Below are 24,470 nucleotides of genomic sequence, written 5' to 3' on the forward strand. Positions count from 1 at the left end.
GGTGTTTTCTAAATGAACAACTTCCATTTGAATGTTTAAATGAGTTAGGGATATTCTGGAATACCATACCCAAGAACAATTTTTAAGTCAGGAACTTATAATCATTGTGGGATGAAAGAGAAAAGGAAGGAGAGATCTTGCTTCCTGGTATGATAGAAATTTTTTAATGTCATTTTTTAAAGTTTATTTGTTTTAATTCTTTGTTTTACTAACATTCTACAAGTAAGTTTTTCTTGTGTATTTATGTGAATTAAAGACCCATCCAAACCTTATCAACTCTCAGTAAAAAAAGAAAAATGTCAGCTCAGGTGGCTTTAGAATAAGAAATATCCCAGATTTCATTAATATTATATTTGAACAATGACAGCATTCACAGTTCATACACTAGGGTTCCTCAAATTCATGAAATGATCTGGTTTTGAAATGTAAAAGAAATAAATGTATATTTCGATTGCCATACACTGATATTTCCATTAGAGGGGGGAAAAGGAAAAAAAAAAAAAAAAAAAGGAGAATGAATCTGATATTACATTTTATTGTCAACTTAATGAGCTATAACAAAAATGTTTAGTGGCACCATAAAACTGGCAGAGATAACGCCATTGTACTCACAGCAGTTCATGACTGTGATTATTTAATTATTTATACAGAATTATGTAATGGAATAGATATCAGTTTCGTGAAATCTTCAAAGTACCATGCGAAGAATTAAAAAAGCGTGTCCTTCCAATTAAACTCATCCATTCTTTGTGCCCACACACCTGTAATCTGATTTTCTAATGCTACACTGAATGCAGTGTTTGAAAATCTTGTGTTACTCAAGATTTTAAGATTAGATTCCCTATAAACAAATCTTACATGAATGATAAGTAAGTAATAATACTTGTGGTGTGATTATAGAAGTAATACATTAAGCGGTACCTAATATATTAGGTAATGTAATAGATAAATATAATGTAATCACTTCAGTGCCCACTTAAGTGCCCACTTAAGTGGTCTCGCATATATCACTTTGACTTGGGGTAATGTATAAGTACTATATATTATAAGCAATATATATTATAAGCAATATACATTATAAGCAATATATACTATAAGCAATATATAGAAGTAATACATTAAGCAGTACCTAATATATTAGTGGGCACTTAAGTGGGCACTGAAGTGATTACATAATATTTATATATTACATTACCTAATATATTAGGTACCGCTTAATGTATTACTTCTATATATTGCTTATAGTATATATTGCTTATAATGTATATTGCTTATAATATATATTGCTTATAATATATAGTACTTATACATTACCCCAAGTCAAAGTGATATATGCGAGACCACTTAAGTGGGCACTTAAGTGGGCACTGAAGAGATTACATATTACTTATATATTACATTTAGATATTACGTATGACATATGTATCACTTAATGCATTAACGTATTACTTATATTTATTGCTCATAATGTATATTGCTTATAATGTATAGTACTTATATAGTACCCTAAGTCAAAGTGATATATAAGTGGGCACTTAAGTGGCCACTTAAGTGATTACATAATATTTATATATTACATTACCTAATATATTAGGTACCGCTTAATGTATTACTTCTATGTATTTCTTATAATGTATATTGCTTCTAATATATATTGCTTATAATATATAGTACTTACAAAACCATTTCCGGGAAAAGTGTGAAAAAATATCTCACTCCATGTGGACTTAGAAACTATACCCAATTTCTCAGATTTAGCCAACATTTAAAATTAAGGCTTTTTGGGTAGTTACAAATGTATAAGCTTATTTGTAAATCTTTTTTTTTTTTTTTTTTTTTTTTTTTTTTTTTTTTTTTTTCACGTGGACAATAAAGTGTCAAAAAAACCCATTCTATAAAAGTCAAAAGTAATCAAAATAGTACATTTTTACAATGTTCAGATTTTTTATAGATACTAAAAAAATAAAAATGCAAACTCCTGTGGACCTATCTGATTTTTATGTATAGGTACTAAGAAGACAAATGTGAAAATGACCTGATCAGTCCAGATTTTCATATTTACCAGAGTCATTCAGAGCTACAAAAATCACAGTCAATGTTGTTATCACTTACTGCATTTTAGGATAAATTCAACTTGTTTTAAAATACTCACATGAGATGTAAAGTTTATATTGGTCTTGGATTTGAGTGAGTGGTGGGGTATTTTCATAGCAGGTGAGGGGGCTATAGGGGTGGCCCCCTGTGAGAAACTTCTCGAAGTTCTCTTGGCTCCAAGTCAGCCCCACCTCTGCACCAAGGCTGAGCCAATCAGCTGCACCGCTGTGATAGTGCATTTAAGAAGGGATGTGATGAGGAGGAGTGGGACTTGTGAGGAAGAGTTGTGACAGCTGCATGAACACCAAGGTCAGTGGAGGAACGGAAGAAGAAAGGAGGGGGGAAGTTGTGCCGCAGCAGAGACCCCCATGTATCCTGTGGTGAGACAGCAGGGAGCCCCCCCTGCCACCCATGAAGATCTGTGCTGGAGCAGACACTGATTTATGTCCTGTGTTTCACATGGCATAACCAAGATGACTGTGCCAAAGATGGCTGGGATCTTGTGCAAAAGAGTAGCCCTGCTGTTGTAGTTCAGTGCTGGGAGGATTGCAGCATGCGGGGGTGTCCCACGCTGGAGCAGTTTGTGAAGGGCTGCAGCCCATGGGAGGGACTCAAGTTGGAGAAAGTTGGTGTCCCATGACAGGAGCAGCGTAAGGAAACGCTGTGGCCCGTGGGAGGGACTCACATTGGAGGAATTTTGTGGAGGACTCTCTCCTGTGAGAGGTGGACCATGACAGAACAGAGGGAGAAGTTCCAGAAGCTCCCCCCACCGAAAATGGAAATGCGGCAGCACTGACTGCACTCCCTATTCCCTGCCCCTGCGCTGCTGGGTGGAGGAGGTAGAGATATCGGGAGCAGAACTGAGCCTGGGAAGAAGGGAGGGCTTGGGGGAAGGTGCTCTCAAGATGTGGTAATGCTTCTCACTGTCCTACTCTGTTAAGTGTTATTGCTAGTGTCTGTAATAAATCTATGTTCTTTTTTTCTTCTCCTAACAAGTCTGCCTTTTTCCTGTGACCATAAAGGGTGATCTGTCCCTCGCAGCCCTATCTCGAATCCAAAACCTGGCTTATTTGTCCCTTCTCATTGATGGAAAAGAAGGGAGGAGTGAGTGGCTATGTGGTGCTCAGTTGCCCTCAGTTGCTCTCGTCACACCATGACAATATTAATTTCTCTTCTCTGAACAGAAGAACTGAATGATGATGTTGTTGTTTGAGCCTGGTCAGCAGCTAAACACCCCGCAGTCGCTCACTCACCCTCCCCCCACTTGGCAATGGGGAGGGAATCGGAGGGGCAAAGGGAGACTTGTGGGTTGAGATAAAAACAGTTTAATAACAGTAACAGAACAATACGCTGACAGCAGTATCAGCAGGTAATGTACAATAAAGCTGCTCACCACCCACCCACCAACACCCACCTGCTCCCAGCCAGCAATCCCCAACACAAAGGCCCCACAGCAACACTCCCAGAAGTGAGAGCCCCTCCTGGCCCACTCCTGCCTTTATATAGGGAGCGCAATGTCACATGACATGGGATATCGGCCAATCGGGGCCCAGCCCTCCAGCTGTGCTCCCCCTGCCCCCGCACACAGGTGAGGGCACTGGGACCTGGGGAGCCCCTGGGGTCTCAGTGTGCTGCAGCACTCCTCCCGCTGCCAGACCAATGGGAACTCTAGTCCAGCCCCAACCAAGACAGATGGTTAACTGGAATGATTCATATGACAATTCAAATAATGATGTTGGACATTAAAATGTTCTGATTTTACCACAACATTTGGAATACCATTTCAGATTGAGTCTAGTTTGTATCGTCTTCTACTACTTAAGAAGTATTATATTACTACACAATTTCATTCTCATCCAAATATGATGTTACAACGAATAAAAGTCAGGGGACTTCAGTAAAGAAAACACAGTCTTATTCTCCAGGTATATTTGCATCAAGATGAATATGCTTACTGTCAAGCAAATATTTAGAAAATGTAGTGAATCTTTTCTGTAAGTGGAGCTACACCTGCCAAAATAGAGTTCCAGTTCAATACTCCTTGCACAGCCTTCTCTTCTTTTTAAGAAAGCTACATTTAGGGTTGTAATTATTTTGCAATTGATAGCATGAGATTTCAATACAGCAGCAATTGCCATTACATATATATGTATGAGTTCCCTATGATGTGCCCTTTCAAAGCAGAGGTGAGCAAGTGTGTCCGATCCTTCTTTCAAAGGCCATTTAAATTTTTATGTCTTCATACAGAAGGAAAAACTCTCCCATTTAATTTTAAGTCCCAACTGCAGTATTCTTCCCCTTCCATTCTGAACACTTTATGTTTGTTTGAGATAATCTTCATTTAGTTTATCCCTTGAGACAATAAAAATCAGTATAATCTCTACTTTTCATGGGAATACTTTAAAACAAGTTGTGTTTATCCTAGAATGCAATAAGTGATAGTGGCATTGTGTGGTTTTTGTAGCTCTGAATGACTAGTAAATGTGAAAATCTGGAGTGACCATAGCATTTTCATATTTATTTTCTCAGACAGTTCTACACGTAAGAATCAGAAAGGTCCACAGAAAAAATTAATTTTTTTTTTTCATTATCTTTCAAAAAAAATCTCAGCATTGTGCTGGCATTGACTGGGATAGAGGTAATTTTCTTCATAGTAGCTGGTATGGGGCTATGTTTTCAATTTGTGCTGAAAATAGTGTTGGTTATTCCGGCATGCTTTAGTTACTGCTGAGCAGTGCTTACATATAGTCAAGGCCTTGTCTGCTTCTCATACCACCCCACCAGTGAGTGGACTGGGGGTGCACAAGAAGTTGGGAGGTGACACAGCTGGGAAAGCTGACCTCAGCTAACCAAAGGGATATTCCATACCATATGATGTCATGCTCAGCATATAAAGCTGGGGGAAGAAGAAGGAAGGGGGGGACATTTGGAGTGATGGAATTTGTCTTCCCAAGTAACCATTACACGTGATGGAGCCCTGCTTTCCTTGAGATGATTGAACATCTGCCTGACAATGGGAAGTGGTGAATGAATTTCTTGTTTTGCTTTGTGTGTGTGCGTGGCTTTTGCTTTACCAAATAAACTGTCTTTATCTCAACCCAAGAGTTTTCTCACTTTTACCCTTTTGATTTTCTCCCTCGTGCCACTGCAGAATAGGTGAGCAAGCAGTTGTGTGGTGCTTAGTTGCTGGCTGGAGTTAAACCATGACAGCATTGTAGAAATGCACTCTTCGTCTGGATTTATCAGTAGTGCGAAGTCTACATGGAGGCCAATAACTAGTGGTTCTACCCCAGGGATCAATATTGGGTCCAATACTGTTCCACATCTTCATTAATGATCAGATGATATGTAGGTCCAGCAGACTATACCCTCATCAAGTTTGCAGATGACACCTAGCTGGGAGGTGTGGCTGTTACACCACAGGGTCATACTGCCATCCAGAGGGACCTTGACAGGCTAGAGAAATGGGCTGATAATAAATTCAGAAAGAAGCACAAAGTCCTGAACCTGGGGAAGAGCAACCCCATGTACTAGTATACGCTGGAGATCACAGTGATGGAAAGCAGATTTACAGAAAAGGACTAGGGGGTCCTAGTGGACACCAAGTTGAACACAAACCTGTAGGGTGCCCTTGCAGCAAAAAAGGCTAATGGTATGCTTGGCTACATTAGACGAAGTACTGCTGACAGGTCAAGTGAGGTGAACCTTCCCATTTATTCATCACTGGTGAGGCCACACTTGAACAGTTCTGGTCTGCTCACACAAGACATGCATGGACCTAGTGGAAAGAGCCCAACAAAGGGACACAAAGATGATGAATGGAGTGGACTATCTCTTGTGTGAAGAAAGGCTGTGAGAGTGGGGACTGTTTAGCCTAGAGTGGTGCCCAGTGACCAGAAGCAATGGACACAAGCTGAAACACAGAAGGCTACCTCTGAACATCAGGAAACACTTTTTTACTGTGAGGGTGATTGAACACTGATACAGGTTGCCCAGAGAGGCTGTGGTGTCTCCCTCCTTGGAGATATTAGGAAATGGTCTGCACATGGTCCTGGGCAGCCATCTCTAGATGGTGCTGCTTGAGCAGGGGATTTGGACCAAATGACATCCAGAGGTGCCTTCCAACTTCAACCATTCTGTGATTCTGTGAAGTATCAGTATTTTGTATACTCAGCATCACTATGTGCTTTTTAAAACTTATTGTCCTGGTTTGGGCTGGGATAGAGTTAATGTCTCTTTTTGGTAACTAGAATAGAGTTGTGGTTTGGATTCAGTGTGGGGATTGGTATGAGAAGAATGCTGATAGCACACTGATGTTTTAAGCTGCTACTGAGATTTCAAGGACTCTCCAACTCCCCTTGTCCTGTCCGTACGCAAGTGAACAAGAAGTAGGGAGGGAGTACGGCCAGAGCACCAGACTCAAACTGGCCAATGAAATATTCCATATCGTGTAATGTCATGCTCACTGTATAAAGGAGGGGTGGTTGGGAAGGGGCTCTCTCTCGGTTCCAGGATTGCGACTGTGGGACCTTGGTATTTCGGGATCACTAACCAGGAACGGGCTGGGTATTGGTCAGCGGGTGGTGAGCAATTACACTGTGCATTGTCCGTTTATATTTTCTATTGATGTCATTGTTTTCATTTTATTACCATTATTAAACTGTTTTTATCTCAACCTGCGTGTCTCCCTTTACCCTTCCAATTCCCTCCCCCATTCCCAGGTGGTGGGGGGAGGGTGGGTGAGAGTCTGTGGGGTGTTTGGCTGCTGACCAGGCTCAAACCACAACACTTATACATTGGTTTGTATATAGTATTATCTCTGGTGTAACTGAGATTTACTTTTCTTTTGCAGTATTTATTCATTAGTCAGGTTTTGTGTTTTTTTTTTTTTTTTCAACTAGGTGTGAAAGCATAACAGGTGAGTGCTTGCAGGGATACTGCCTCTAGAATTTTTAAGCTACAGAGCCAAATGTAAAGCTATAAAACTTGGCTCAAGGCTTCTCAGAAAAGAAGACAATCTTTGACATACTTTCCAAGACAGTGGAAGACATAGAAATAATGGAAGTGGAAGTGCTGGCATCTTGGAGTATCCTTTCCTGCTGCTTCTGGATGAAATGAGATGGAATACAACTGAGAGTGATGAGGACATGGGCTGTTGCTGTTCAGAGGAGCCATCACCCAACAGTAACTACCCTATTTCCTTCTCTAGTCCAGTAATAGCTAACAGCTTGACCTCCTTGGTCTTTAGTATAAAGTAAATGGCAGAACCCTTTTCCTGGTCCTGGAAACATAACTGGTTGGCTAACATTTTTATGCCTAGAAGTAGCCATGTATGAAAGAATGAAGCCAACATAACTACTGAACAAAACATGGTGTTCCTCAGACAACCCTTAAAGATTTAATTAAGTTGCAGAAAAATATGCTGTTGAACATATCATAGAAGACTGTTGTAATTTGAATTTTTGGAGTTCAGAGCATTTGGGTTTACAACCTTAATGGTGTTTTAGCTTTGGATTTAAAAGGTGCATACCTGTTAGATGGAAGAAAACTGCAGAGTGATCTCATTTTATATACTTCATAGGAGAAAGAAAAAATATTAGTTGAAATTCTCATCTTTTAGGCAATAAAGCCAATCAGTGACACAGTTTGTATACAGAGGAGATTAGACTGTTACTTGAAGAACTGTTGCAATTATTGGTCTTTTTGTGTTCTGTCCTTTACTCCTGTATAAGCACAATTATTGCTTCCTGAAAGAAACAGATTAGCAGATGACTGTCCTTGTGAGTATACATTTCATCTGAAATATGAAATATCACCAAGTCTAATCCTTTTAATGTCTGTGTAACTCCCTTCCCATCTTTTTGGAAATAAATGTCTGTGTCATTCCCTGTCCATCCATCCGTCATCCCTGTCCCTGTCTCCTTTCTGTGTCCTCCCCCTGCCTTATCATCCTTTTCATGCTTCCTCATACTGACTGCTTGAAGTACAATACACTATAAAGATTTCATCCTGATTTTCATTTCAGTTGCAGTGTAATTACTGAGACATAAATACATCTCCTTCAAGTGACAGTGTTTGATACTTTGTTTTACTTCTCAAACTATGTATTGGTAAAGGATATTCATTGTCTTAAACTATATGATTTGTCTTAAAGTTTTTATGACTCCATCCTTCTCAGATGCTAACAAAAAATCCTAATATAATCCTAACAATTCATTTTCATTTTTCTGAGTATTCTAATTCTACCTGTTATTTGCATCAAGCAAACAATTAACAAGTCTATGTAACCTGTTTGCATTTTTCTAATATTATAGATAGGGGATGCCACAGTTATTCTCATTTTATGAGGTTTAGGGTTCAGTACACTTGTGTGAGTGCAGAGATTAAGGGTTGGCATTACATATTAATGATATTAGTACAAAAATAAACGAGAGCTAGCATGGTTATTACTTAGTTATGGTCACAATAAATATAATTAGCATGAACATTACTTTTAGCTGACAGGACATAACACATTATGAAGTATACAAAAAATGTTTAAAAAGTTTGATTATCCCTTTAAATTCATTTTATTTCCTCTGAAATTGCCTCATAACTTTACAGTATGCTTCCACAAAATGCTATCATGTTTTTATACTTTCTGGTGGAAAAATCTGCTTTTTTTTTTTTTTTTTTTTTTCCTTTTTAATAAGGTGGCTAAATTTGAAATTTTATTCTGTGATTTTCCATATGGAACTCAATATAAAAAGAATAGCTAACACAGAGACAAAGAATATATAAAGACTGAGGAAAACACGGGAATGAAATGACAGCATTTAGTACAGTGCAATTTTCACTACTATATAATAAAGGAATCATATTTGTGTTGAGATCCAAAACAATCAATATTGTACTAGAGATTTGCAGATGAAAACTAAATGACAAAATTGTATCTCTCATATATTTTCATTCCTCTTATTTTTACTTATTTTTTAGTGTTTTATCAGATGAAACTATTACTAGATTACTTAATTTACTCCTTTAAAAGCAGTAATTGTATTTTCCTAGCAGGCAAGAAATTAGTGTGTTCAGCAGACCATCTGCCATGGACTATGTGAGCTACAAATACTTTTTCCTTTTTTCCCCTTATGCAGATGCCACTACTCATCAAAAAACATAGAAAATTTGATTCTTTATTTCATTCCACACTATGTTTCAGATTATATGGATTCCTCCTTGAAGTTACTTATAGTGAAATATTTCAAATATACTGAAGGGAACAGCAGTTAAGTATCTAGGAATTTTAAAAAACATTGTGTTAATCTGTATACAGCCTCCCTGTAACAATGCGACCTTCACTTGCTTTGAGATTTGATTTTTATTTTTTTTTTAATTATGGGATTGGAGAAATTAGTACAAAATGGCTATATGTCTTTTCTATTTCTCAGTATATTGTGATGATAAAGACATTGAAATGGTTGAGCTGTGCAAACATGATATATTAGTAGCACTCATCATTAACTAAGGCCTGGAAGTGTGTTTCTGAGAGTGGCACGGTTTATGTCTATGGTGATCAAAGCAATAGTCTGTTAAGGAGTTTATTGAGCAATAACATCCATGCAGTATTCTGCAGAGAGTCTTAGCACTGTGTCTGTGTTTGATTAGTAAAGGCTAGTCCTTGTTCTATGTGTTGCTCGCTCAGTTGAGGGATTTCTCTTCTGTGGTCTTTTGTAGGGTGCAGAAATTCCTGAATTTGCTTAACCTGACAGCTTAAATGAAAGTTCAAAACCAAAGAAAACTCATATTTAATACAGGCAAGATCTGTTTTCAAAAGTGTTGAAAGTTTTCAGTCAAAGCAAATGGTCATAGTTAAGGAAAATAACTAAAAAACCATCTGATAGTATTTAAGACATTTTGAATGTTTTTTTTTTTCATAAGTATACTCATATGATAGTGAACCAGTTAATTTATCTGACATCTCAAAGGATTGATTTGCTTTGTAAATACAGTCTGCATTGAGATTAAGTGTGATCATGAATTTTCTTGTCACACAGTGTGGTGTTCTTTGCTGTTTTCAGTCTTCATTATAGTAAAGCACTTGTGTTTTATTTTTTTAATTCACTCTGGACTGAAGTTTCTTAGAAAAGATAAAGAATTTATAAGACATAAAAAGCTGATAGCATAGTCTGCATATAGTTTGTATTAAAAATACTAACAAAAGAGAAAGGCTTTGATTATACAATTGATCTTTTTATGGTTCCTAGAACAGATATTTTGACTGATGTAAGACAAGAAAATGCATATCCCTGCAATTCCTTCTGTGGGATTAAGAACTGAAGTGAGCTGAAATCAGGCATGCAGGAAAGCAAGTTAACTTGCCTGGATAGGCTAATGATCTCATTCACTTTTGATTACAGATGTATCCATTTGTTTGTTTGGATGAGTAAGCATAGTATGTTGAATATTTCTAAGATACTCAGTATGCTTAAATTTAAGAACAAAGGGAAAAATTTTTCTTTCAGACACAGTCCTAAATACTCATAGGTAATATAGAATATTATGCGTTTGTATTTGTTAGGTCCAAATTGTCTGTTTAGAGACCCTCTATGGGATCTTGTTTATGAATTTTGAGCAAGTCTATGAGGAGAAATTGTGAATATACTGCTGTAGTGTAGCTATTTCCTATCATTTTAGGTCTTACTGACAGAATATTTCTGCTGATGAGCAAATATAGTAGCATATTTAAAATGCAACTTTGCAGATATTGAAAACAAACTGATGGGAAACTGCCAAATAGCTTTCTTAAATTTGATTTGGTTAGAGTTATAACTTTGGTGATTCTAATATAAGACTAAAAGGTGCAGCAAAAGGTTTCAAAAGGATTTTGTGAATGTAGGGGAAAGACTTGCAACTGATTTATGCTTATTTACCCAGATAGGGAAAATCTTCTGAATACATGCAAATATTTTAGACATCAGTTACACACAGACACAATTCACAAACTGACTCTTTTCCAGATTATCCTAAGAAAAACAGAAAACCAGCAATGAGCAATTTAACGTCAGAAGACACAGATGAAGCTGTGGTACTCAATACCTCCTTTGCCTCAGTCTTAATCAACAAGGTCTCTGAGCCCTCTGTGCTTATACCCACAGTTTAAGGAGAGGAACTACCAGCTGTGGATGAGGATTGGTTCAGGACTCAACCCATACTAGTCCATGACACCTGGCAAGCTGCATCTGTGGGTGATGAGCAAGCTTTTCAGTGTCTTTCCAGGGCTCCTGTATGTCATCTTCAAAAGGTCATAGAAATCAAAGAATATCCCAAGTGACTGGAGAAAGGCAAATGTACTCATGTTAAAGATAGTCAAAAAGGTCAACCTGAGAAACTATAGTATGGTCAGCCTTACTGGAGTCCCTGGAAAAATCTCAAGAATGAGTCCTGACAGCATAGTTTTTTACCAAGAACAAATAATTCCTGACCCACCTGATTGCCTTCTGTGCTAAAATAATTAGATTTGTGGATGAAAAGAGAGCTGTGTGTGCAATCTATGTCTACTTTAACAAGACTTTCACACTGTCCCAGATAATGGTCCTGAATAGAATTTGGGACATTTGTGCCTGGATGGGTGGAAAAATCAATAGGTAAAAAACTGGTCAGATGACTAGGCTCAGAGGATAGCAGTTAATGGGCTTAATGGGTTGGATGCTAGTAACAAGTACTATAGGAGTCTGTATGGGAACATGTCCTGTTTAACATCCTTATCAATGACATGGAGGAGGTGACGAAGTGCACTCTTATTAAATTTGCATATGACAACAAGTTGTGAGGGACCAGTAGATGTGCTAGAGGTCAGTGCTGACTGTTCTCTGTGTGGAGAAAGGTGTTGACAGAACCTCCTGAAATTCAACAAGGACAATTGTAAAGTCCATCCTCTGAAAAGAAAAATCCCCTGGTAGCAATACAGACTGGTGAGTGATCAACTAGAGAGTAGCAGCTCTGGGGAGAAGGTTCTGGGGGTCATGGAGGACAGTGCGTTAAAGGTGAGCCAGCAAGGCACCCTGACAAAAAAGAGAATAAGCAGCATATGGGGCCATACAAAAAAGAACACAGTCAGAAGGTCAAGGGGAGTAATTATCCCCCTTTATTCAGCTATTATGGGATCACATCTAGATAATGCAGGTGGTTACATTTACACACACACACAATAAAAGAAAGATGTAAATAAGTTGGAGTAAGTTCTACAGAAGGTCACCAGGATGGTTGGAGCTGGACAACTTACCCTTTGAGGAGAGATGGAGGGACTAGGGCTTGTTCATCCTGGAGAAGAGATGGCTGTGGAGAACCTAAGAGCAGCCCCCAGTGCCAAGTGGAGGTCAGAATGGAGATGGAGCTAGAATCTTCCCGGCAGTGTGTGTCAGAGGAATGAGAGGCAAAGGAGGAAATTTTAAACAAAAGTGGTTCAGATAGGTATCACACAAACTTTTTATCCGTGAGAACTGTCAGGTAGTGGGTCAAGTTGTCCAGAGAGGGTGTGCTACCTCCACCCCTGTATTTTTTGAAGACCCAACTGGGCAAAGCTCTGAGCAATGCTCTCTGACCTCAGAATTGATCCTGTTTTGAGCAGGACCTTCCAAGGTGGCTTCCAGTCTGAATTATCATTTGATTCTGTGATGCAGTTGTATTAAGTTGTGTCAGGAATGTCCCATTTACTTCTGGAACTGTTCTTTAATACCACTTCATGAATGACAGTCATATAGTATTAAATAACATAGCAACTGACCAGACTTGATTTTTCAGTAGAGTCCCCTTGTCAAGTTATATCGTCAAATGTTTTTTTTTGATATTTAGTCTATTGTTTAGTTATCTAGATACTAACTAACTAGCAATGAGGAAACACTTGTGAATGTGATTATGTACATTTCATGGTCTAATTTTTTGTACTTTTTACTGCAAGAATAGCACAATCTCATAGCAAGAAAATACCTTTATACACAAGTACTGTCTCACCTGAAAGAAAAGTCATAACAATGATGAGATGTTAAGCTGATGTGTGAGGCAGAATGAGTGACACATTACCTTGGGTCAGACCTTTCCAAAAATGTATTGATATTACCTTTATGATGTAAAAGAGGTATAGTTATTTTTCTGGAAAGAGAATTTGCTTAGATTCGGTTTTATTTCTAAATTCAAAAGGTCAGAATTTTGTTCTGGAGCTTTGTATTGGTCATCCAATCTCTCCTGAAATACAGAGTTGTTTCTACGGCATAGAGATCCCTGAGACATTTACTTTTTAATTGTTTTGATAAATGTATTTTACAAGTTAAGGTAGAGGAGGAGAACATTTGTGTTTCCTTAGTGTTAGCTAGTGTTATGTGTTAGTGTTCAATTAATAAAAATAAATAAAAATATTGGTATGCAACTTATTTATGTTTTCAGGAAAAACTAAGCTTCTGATATTTTCAGACTTTGAGATTTTGCTATGTGTCTCAAATCCTTAGTGATATCAGCTTTTTAAGTGTATTTGCTGCCTTCATTAGCACAACTATTCTATAATACAAAGAGAATATCCATGAAAGCACTGAAAACAGCATATCCTTTAAAATATCAGTTAGAAAGAAATCTGTAAAGTTTAACTGCAGACTTTCTATACCATCCACTGTTGACTTTTGCAAGTGTAAAGAATTCACATGTAGCTTTGTCTTGGAATATTTCCTGTAATGATAACCAAATGGGTTTTCATATTAATTTAATCTCATAATATTTCATTTGTATCTATAAATGCCAGGAAATCTATAATTTTGAAATGCACACATATTCTTCTCTTTTGTTTATTATCTAGAGAATAATTTGTGTTCATTCCATTCCTACTGTAGTGCTAATTCCCTTCTGTTGTTCCTTCTTTATTATTTAACACAAATATGCTGATTCTGATGCTGAGAAGGCTTGCTCTTAAAAGGCATTTATGCTCATAATGGTGCATCCAAATATAGGAAAAATTGTTCTAGTATTTTTTTTTCCATTTTTGTTTTCATTTAAGCTGTAACCATATGAAGACAATTGAAATTTAGCTTCTACTTTCACAAAGGAGAAATGGAAATTTATATCCTCTACCAGTGTATATTATTTCTTAGTGGATTTTTGTTTATTTTTTAAAGAATGTTTCCAGACGTGTTTCCATTTTGCTTCCCTGTATAAATTTGCCTTTTAATTTCTTACCTACATGCAAATCCTAACTTATTTATTTTTCCCTAAGGAAAATTTAGGGTAGGGGTTCCACTTGAAGGGCAAACTAAGAAAAAAAGAGACATTAGCAACAAAAGGATTTTGTATGTAGCTAGCAGCAGAAACCCTCGATTGATCTCTATCTCTTTGCTATGTTTTTCCCTTCCTAAATTTCTTTTCCCTCAGTAACAGTTTATGAATTTTAATTTCACAGAATTTGGATATCCTGTTGATAGAGTGTCACAAAACCCTTGTTTTGGGAAAAAAAAAAAAAAAAAAAAAAAAGAAAAATAGTAATACAGATCTTCAGATAATGTGAATCAATGTTATATCATCCAATTCAACAGAACTCTGCTAATTTAAGAAACTGTTTCAGCGCACACATTCACCAACTGCAGAAAAAGATCCATTAAGCAAACTGAAAGACTAAAAATGGACAAACCGACATATATAAAATTCTATGGTCATAAGACTTTACACTGAATTTAGAAAACAATACTAGCACAGTAATATATTAGATGTTGAACAATGAACCTTTTTAATTACAGTAACCAATCATCCTGTCGAAATAGTATGAAACAGTAACCTTCAGAATAAAAACTTGCTTGCTTCAAGATTAATATTTTATGTGTGGCAGTTTATGGAAAACCTAAAGCTAAATACATGAATTTGTCTGAGTGAGAAAAAAAGAGAAACTGATTAGATCAAGTATAAAAACATGTTTTTAAACTAAGTATTATTAAGAAAGGGGAAAAAAGAGAAGTAGCTGAATCGCTTCAATGATTACCTCCAAGATATCATAAAAAACAAATCTACAAAAGACTTGAAGAGGTCAGCAAATCCACTCCCAACCCTACAGCAAAATATACTAATCACAAGAAGTGCTAGACAAATGGTGCCAAAAGGGAATGAAGAATCTAGATCTTCTTTCTACACTGAATAATTTATACAATCTAGTCTAGTGTTTAACTAGGACATGTTTAAATTTCTGAAAGCACTGTACAGGAATTCTCAGTCTATTTCTTGTCCTATCCATATATTTCAATAACCTCCTCTTCCTTTGCAGCTATCGTTTAAGTATTTGAGGACTTGTATTTTCTATTTCTCTTCCACAGAATATACAGCTTGAAACAGTTGCATTTTCCAGTACAGAAATATACTGTCTGCCTTTTTCTTCTGGACTTTATTCCTGTAATATTTTTTTATAGTGTAGTGGGGAGAAGATTTGAAATTTCCAAGGCTGTGCTTGACTTGAGACATTAGCTAAAAAACACCCCAAACCTAAACAGAGAAAACCCTTCATCTAACAAAATGCTTACTTTCATTAAGCCCAGAAAGCATGAGTTTCCCTAGAGTATGAAGATAGTTTTTATTCCTCCTTCTTTTCTCCATTAGCTTTGTTTATTTTTGTATTTGTATGCCTGATTGTTTCTTCCTAGTTACAATATTCTACACTCTCCTTGAATTTGAATCCTACTTATTTTATTTCATTCATTTTCCAAAAGCACTTGAGTTTTATTCTGTTTTCCTAAGTACTTTTAAGTCCAAAGATGTCAAAAATTCCAAAAATTAAATGTCTGCCCAATATGTAGGCCTATTTGAGAGATCATCCATAGCTGGACATTTGTCTGCAGGATGAGTAACTCATCCCTTTACTATTAAATATGAGGATTTTAGAGAATACCCACTAAAGTTTCATCACTTGAGCCTTCACTCACAGGCCAGTATTGTCATTCTCCTAATGTTCTTAAAATCCTGTATGGCAGTATTATTAAGTATGGAATACTATGCAACTATCCTTATATTCCAGTCAGAAGGCCAGGAAATTCTTGTCGGTACACAGTGTTAATATTCAGGAGTCTGAATATTAGGAGACATGCAGAACATTTCTTAAGATAATACCATTTTGACAGGTGAGGTTGTTCATTTTCCTGAAAAGAAAAATTGTACATTTACACATCCTTAAGATCACCTTTGATAAATCAGTTTGAATCTCCCAGATGTTGGGCCGTGTTCTTCCTTCATCCCTGAAAAGTGGTACTAAATCTCATTGCAATAAAATGGTTAATCAAGAGAGTCCCCTCAGCTATGAGAAGTATCAAACTGACCGCTCCCTCTTTGTGTAGCATTTCATTCACCCATCCTATATTGCAGAAATCCTCTCAAATAATTGAGTTTTCCATTCTGTAGAAGTTTTTATTTACAGCCTGTTGATTTACCGTAACTTTGGATGATGCCAGCAGCCATAGGCTCTACATACCTTTCCCAGAAATTCCCCAGACAGGCAACTCCCACATCAATCATGTTTTGATTTTCATCTCTCCAGCGAGCTATATGCCACAGATCTCACAAATTCATACATAGGTGGAGGCTGTATACTTAGGTTTGTTTTCTTTACCTAGACCTCATGAATGGAAATGAAAGAATAATTACTCTGTGGAGATGTTAGTTCTATAGATATTTCCCAGACATTGCAATATTCCTTCTACGGTCCCAATTTCTACATTTGGTCCTTCCAAATATCCTCAATGGCTCCTTTGTTTTACTGCTAACTTTTAAATCCTTTTTTTCCTAGGTGATCCCTGCCAGTATGGAGCTTTTCTGTTGACTGGAGTAATTTCTGAACGCCACTGACAGAACAGTAGCAAAAAGTAAGAAATTTAGTAATCTGAGTTTCTACCCATTTTCCAGCAGCCATCTGGATGATCATATATACTGCTGACTGCTAATATATATGTGAAGGTGCAGCATGTGGCTCCCCAGGGGCTGTCAGGTCAGGGTCTGACAGACAGGACCAGTTACACTGTCTCAGCCATGGAACTGAGCAACCAAGAAGCACTGGGACAGTCCCAGCTCTAGGCATTGGGAAATTCCCTGGGGATGAAGCCAGGCTGAGGACATTACCGCATAGATCAGGTCCTGACTGTGACACAGCAGAAGCTGAAGCTCAGACTGGTTCCAGCAGGACAGCTGCATTTGCAAGGTAAGAGAGGCAGGCCCTACCAAGACCACTTTCTTCACAATTTTCCCCAAGGTCACCTGCTGGGCTTCTTCCCATCTCGCCATGAGTTCCAGTCACTAAATACCCAGAAATTAGGAGATGTGCTGAGGGCCCTTGCAGTAGCTTCTCAGTCCTCAAAACTTCATTTCACATACCAAAATTTAGATAACCAGGTCTGAGCTATTGTTCTGTGTTCTCACTCTGGTCACTTGTAACTATAGCAGTGGATGATACTTCTGGTGTACTAAGATATCTGAAATATCTACATGGGTCTGACAGATACATATTCACACAAGACTGGGGGAGAGTCAACCCTTTTGGATGAACAGCTGAAGACAATTTTCCAAATTGGCTGTATGTGCCTCTGTTTAGGCAACAAAACTGTAGCATGGAGAGCTGTACTGCTGTCCAATTACAGAAATAAATCAAAACTTGCTAAATAGATTTACATTTGCAGACTCTTGGACACCTACATTTATACACTTCAATTTATGAGTATGTATCTGGAGCTGAATCCTATCTCAGCAGTCTGAAGAAAGAATAAACAGAGCACTTCATCAGAAAGTGGATGGTTTCATTTTCTTTGAAAAGAGCTTCACTGTGTGTTTGATGTTTCATCATCCTTCAGGAGTACTTAGCTTGTTGAAGTATCAGTGTGGATACATTCAGTATTATTCAGTGTCAAAATTAATATCTTTGCCATGTGTAGTGCATATCCAATATTTTATCTTTGGTGATGCAGGAATCTTTGTGAATCCTGAAATTTGAGATTATCTGGCTTAATATGTTCTATCTGCTGAGAAAATATGTTGTGATTTACAACTAAATTCTGAAAGTGAAAATCACATGGAACAGAAATATATTCACTCAGTTGGATGTCTCAATTCAGCATCTAAAATAAACTAATAAAGGCTCAGACTCTTTAATTGTTGATAAATAAGTATTTACTTATCAGCAAATTCTACTCTATTTTATTTTAAATATAAAATTTATATAATTTCATTTTTATCTCTTCAATTCAGTTATAGAAGTATTGCAGGTAATACTCTTTTTAGAGAACTTGCACTTAAACTGTCCTTAATTCAAAGATACCTTTTTATAGTATTCAAAACAACTCTCTGCAGCTCTTAAAATGAGATTTTGCTTCATTTTGGTTTTGGTTTTTAATGAGATGCAGTCCTAGGATTCTTGTGTAAAATGAGTAGATGATCAGGTTCGAAAATATATACTTGAGAAGTCTTGGAGATCAGGGGATATCTCTGATGACTGGAAGAGGACAAATATCATACCCACTTAGAAGAAAGTCCCAGAAGAGGACAAATATCATACCTATCTACAAGGAAGTCCCAAAAGAGGACACAGGAAACTACAGGTCCATTAGTCTTCAATTCCTGGGAAAGTAATGGAACGAATTCTCCTAGAAACTATTACAAACCAAATGGAGCTGGTGACTAGGAAAAGACAGCATGGATTTACCAAAGGCAAGTCATGGCAGACTAACCTGATCATCTTCTACAACAAAATAATACTTTCTCTCAACATGGGGACAGCAGTGAATGTTGTTTACCTGGACTTCAAAAAAGCATTCAATGCTATTTCCCACAGGCTTCTCCTGGATAAACTGTTTAGTTATGGATTGGATGGGTGGTCTGCGAGATGAGGAGGATATTGGCTAACAGGTCATACTCAGAAGGTAGTGATCAATAGCTTTTACTCAGGCTGGCAATCTGTTACAAGTGGGGTCCCTTAAGGATTGATATTGTGACCCATGCTATTTATCATCTTCATAAGTGATCTGGATGGTGGGATTGAAAACACCCTTACCAAGTTTGCTAAAGACATCAAACTGGGTGGTGAGGTGGAAATGTAAGAAGGGAGAGCTACCTTACAGGGAGGCCTGGAAAGGCTGGTAGAGTGGGCTGGCAAGAACTGTATGAAGTTTAACAAAGTCAAATGAAAGATTCTTGACCTGGGATGACATAACAAAACAACCCAGTACAGGCTAGGACCTGTGTAGCTGGGGAGCAGACTTGTTGTAAGGGATCAAGGTGAACGTAAGTCAGCAATGGGCTGCTGCAGCAACAAAAGCAAATCAGACACTGTGTTGCATCAACAGAGGCTTTACAAACAAATATAGAGACATGATCATCCCACTCAGCAATTGTTAAGCTACACCTGGAGTACTGTGTCTAGTTCTGGTCCCCACAATTCAAGAAAGACTTGGACAGACTTTGACAGGGTCCAAAGAAGGGCCACGAAAATGATCAAACAGCTGGAGAACTTGCCCCAGGAGGAAAAATGGAAGGAGTTAGGCCTTTTCTCCATGGAGAAGAGAAGGCTTTGGGGGAACTTAATCACGGTATTCCAGTACTTAAAGGACGTCTACAAAGAGGACAGAGGCTCTCTCTTCACAAGGAGCCACATGGAGAAAATAAAGGACAATAGGTACAAGTTGTACTGGGAGAGGTTTCATCTTGATGTAAGAAAGAAATCTTTTGCAATAAGAAGAATTAGTCACTGGAACAAGCTCCTCAGGAACACGGTGGCATCCCAGACACTGGAGATTTTCAAGATGCTGCTGGACAGGGTGATAGATAATCTCATGTAGGCTCCCTTTTCCATGAAAGGTTGGACCAGATGATTTTCTGAGGTCCCTTCTAACCTGGACTACTCTATGATTCTATGAAAATGTGATTTAATTTCCATAGGGGGAATTAAAGATCTTCCTTGAAGTTATTGAAGTGTTCCTTGAAAGTCATCCCAAATATTCATTTTCATTTGATATTTAATTAAAAAAACCCCAAACCCTCAAACAACTGTTGTGCTTGATTTAATCAACTTGTAATCAACATTAAAATAAAAAAAAGTCCTTGTATGTGGCCATAACTTCTGATGCATTTGAAGTAATAAAATACTTAGATCTTACTAATTAATAATTTATATATATATAAATATATTTATATACATATATGTAGATTTTGTGTTCTGGAATATTTTTTGTATTTTTTGTATACATCTATTATTTATTTAAACTTCACTGAATTTACAAAGTTCAGGTTCTAAAACTGAAATAAAGTTGCTACACATAGTTGATAACCCTAGTATCTGGACTTTAATGCACAGAATATCTACAGTTTTTGATGCAGAAACAACAAAATGTGATATAGCTATTATTTCATACTTGTTAATACTGAGTCATTCCTATTTAATAAATCTATGTTCTGATTGATTATTTTGTTTTCTGATTTCATAATTCTACCTTATTTGATTGCATGTCACTGGTTCTCAGGTTTTCACTTTAAAAATTCACATTGTAAAATATCATCATGTAAGATGAGATTCAATTAAAATAAAAGGTGCTTTATCAGTGCCAAACTAATGAAGTACAAAAAATTTTTTAAACATTGTGTAACTATGCTGGAGATTTCTTAAGAAAATTCTATCTATAACTATTAGGCTGAATGTACTCCTTGTGGAATTATCATATTTCAGTTCAGGGGATGTTTTTGCTTTATATGAATTTTGAGAACAAGACAAAAGAGAAAAACCTCTCCAAAATTATTTAGAGCAATTACAAAAAGAGGGAAGATTCTGCCTATATATGTTAATGTACAGTAACAATTCCCAATTATTTCTTTATTAATTAAATTTTACACATGGCCTTAAGCCTATTTTTCTAAATAGCTGTTATGAGAAGATTGATATTTAACAGTAGAAGGCTAATGGTCTATTGTATTAAAGAACCTTTTCTTCTCAGGCATATATTCATGGCTATTTAAAAGCTTAGCTTTTTTGAATGAATGACAGCAAGTTTTTTATTTAGATGTGGCAGCAAGTTTCTACAGAACTAATTAAAGTTGTTTCCATGTTTTTCAAAATATTTTGTAACAGACAGAGGCAGAAAATTGCATGAATGTTAATCAGTAACTACTGGTTAGCATTTCACTGCAAGAACATCATGGGGTAAATAAATGGTCCTCTTTTTAGATTTTGTCTTTCTTTGCAGTAATGGGCTTGATGGAAAATATGCGTCAGCTATCATCTATTCAAGTTAATAAAGTGAAGTTAAGCAAGGAGAAAGCTTCCTAAACTTTTTTTCTTGACTGTACCAAGCATCCAAAGCTTCAAGGTTTGGGGGAGATTGATACAATTCAAGTTTCCCATCTAGAAAAAAAAATAAAGAAATCTTTATTTCTCAGGCCTTTTTTTGTTGTGTTGTGTTTTGTTTTGCTTTTTATTTTTTGTTTTGTTTTGTTTTGTTTTTTGTTTGGTTGTTTTTTTGTAAATTCTGAGAAAAATAGGTTGTCTATAAGTATATGTATACATATCTGGTCTGATCCTCATTAGTCCAAGGCCAGTAAGTACAACTATTACAAAGACTGTGCACATGAAAATGTTTTTATTGATTAAAACCCCAACTTTTTGATGGATCAGACAGCAAGTTGCAAACATTATTAAGTAGGAATGATTCTTAAATATTCTTTGTCTTTAAACCTTAAATATCTTCAGCGTTTGTCTTATGTATGTTCATAGGCAAGAAAGTATGTTGTATGAATTTTGAAAAAAAAAAAAAATTATTCTTGAAGAATTTTTTCTTTCATGATCCAAACAAAATCCAGGCAAACTGTCTGGTTCCATTTGTAAAGCATCACTAATATTAAATGGATATGTGTACTCATACTATGCTATTACTGTTTCCTTTGAGTAAAATATCAGGTATTTTATATAGTTTATATTCCACATAGTTTTCCTCCACAGTGATAATCTATGGGTGTCGTAAAGGTCATCTGATCTCTTGATATGAAAGAAGATTTATTAAAGGCATTAATAGTAAACTAGATAATTAATTGGAATCTATTTGTGCCTCACATGAAGCTATAGATAAACTGGAAGTAAGTTTAGAAAAGCAAAAAGCTTCTCTCTCTTACCCTTTGTTCAACGTAAATGACATTTTATTTTTAAGGACCAACATTTTTTGCAGTGTTTGGTGCTGAATAATTAATGCAGTACACTAATTCTGTTTTAAGGAAATAGCTGAGATAGAGTCACACCTCAGGACTTCCATATATCAAAAGGGTCTGTAAAAATTGCTAGTTCTAAGATCACATTTGTATTTTAAGGAATTTGCTAAGAATGATCTTAAACATTAATTCGAAATTTAAAAAAAGGAAAAAGAAATAGTGTTTTGTCAGTTCTCACCAATAATTAGCATTGTTCATTGCATCCATGCCAACATACTTTTCTTGAGGTAGAGCATAAAATGTTCTTCTATCTTTGATTCTGTCCATTGTCTTGATTCCCAGTAACAGGCTCTGACTCAAAATTAAACTAATGATACCCTTCTCTTAAACTGTATCATTATAATAAGTAAGACTATTGGCCAGTCAAGTATCCTCAGTAGCTTCAAATTAATTTTAGCTTGTCCCTTCTTCCCTTAGAAAACCTGTGGTCAACATGAAAATGCATAAATACCTTTCCAAAACAATATCTATTAGCCTGTACTATCAAATAAGTCTTTCTATTGCATGTTGTCTTACATCTTTGTTTTCTCTTGAAAGTTACTCTAAGTGATTCCCTGGTAAAAATCAAACTACAGACCATGGCTAATAGGCCTCCTAAATACACAGTCTGATATCCATTTAAAAATTTTGGACCCTGATCCAGAGTCAGATTCTCTTTTAAGAATGTCAGCATGAGTGGCAAGGACAGGTTTCTATCTATGTATTCAGATTATTTTTCTTTTTAAAACTGCAAATAAGACGTTATTTATATGCTCCCTAATAAAGCACTTTATTCTTGTATGTTTTATTCTACAGAGCTAAAGTCAGACTCTTTATGACTTCTTTTTCCTTGTCTAAAATGGATGGTGAAATTACTAACTTTCTACACTTCTCATCCTTTTTTTTTTTTTTTTTTTTCAGACCTGTTGACACTCAATGTACCTATTTCTCTAGTCACATCAGATAATCAGTGCCAACTCTAAGTCACTCACGCTAAGTTTTAGAAGGATCCAGTTAACCCTTCCAGTTCCAGATCTTCCTCATATCCTGGATTAAATGAAAGTCTGACCCTTCTCAGCGCTTCCTTCTTCACAGAAAGCCAGACAAGACAGTTGATTTCACTAGAAATTCACTGATGTGAATAATACAGTGAACAGGACCCTGATGCACCTTAGGCTAGCACCTAGACATAGGAACAGGTTGCATTACTTCTTCAATTCTGTTAGTTTTCTTTTATTTTTATTAACTCTTTCTTTTCCTTTTCCCTCTGAAATGATACTTCCAACCTGAGAGGTTTATTGAGGTTTAAGAATTCCTCATTTTTAATCAAATGTTATCAGTTATTGAATTTTAGCTATTTTACCATTTATGCTGTGGTGTACAAGGAATAAAAAGAGAAAACAAGACTTGTATCTAAAGTGGAGTTTGCAGGCTTACATAATGGTGGTAGGAGAAAGGTTTGATGTCAAAAGTGTGTGTGCACGGGTGAGTTTGTACTTGCATATATTCTCTTGACTGAAAATAATACTGAAGCTTCTAATATTCTTCACATCTATGCTAGATAGCATCTTACAATAACATTAGTTAATAGTTTGGAATTTTGTAGAGTTCCTTCTAGTTCACAAAACTAATTACACTATACTATTATAAAACAGACTACTAACTTTTACCTGTCATGCCTCCGCTTACAATGTTTGTGTAGACTGTTATGCATGAGCTTCTAAGAAAGTGCAGCTTTGAATAAATTATTGACAGTGAAGTCTTCAACAGTTTTCATAAATCTGAAATAAATCTGAAGCGTAACTTAAATCTGTAAGATTACAGGATACAATACAGGATACAACAAAACAAACTTAGTTCAGGACTCATACTTTTCGAATATTTTTAGTTCTAAATTCATATTACACGTAGAGTAAGTACCATTAAAATCTTGACATTTACTGCTGATGGTAGTTAAACTTCTTATGGTATTTGCAGTATTCCCCGTTCCAAGCATAGTGGAACTGAAAATGACTCACTAATGGTAAATACCACAGTGTGATAAATGTCAAGAGTTTAATAGTTCAATGTAATTATTATGGGATAGATTCTGATAACTTAGCCCCAAATAGGTAACATCTTGTTCCATGAAGAATCTCACTGACTTTAGCAGGACTGTTTGTGATAATGTT

The sequence above is a fragment of the Tyto alba genome, unplaced genomic scaffold, assembly GCF_018691265.1.
Source record: "Tyto alba isolate M040663 unplaced genomic scaffold, T.alba_DEE_v4.0 Super-Scaffold_45, whole genome shotgun sequence".
Lineage (NCBI taxonomy): Eukaryota > Metazoa > Chordata > Aves > Strigiformes > Tytonidae > Tyto > Tyto alba.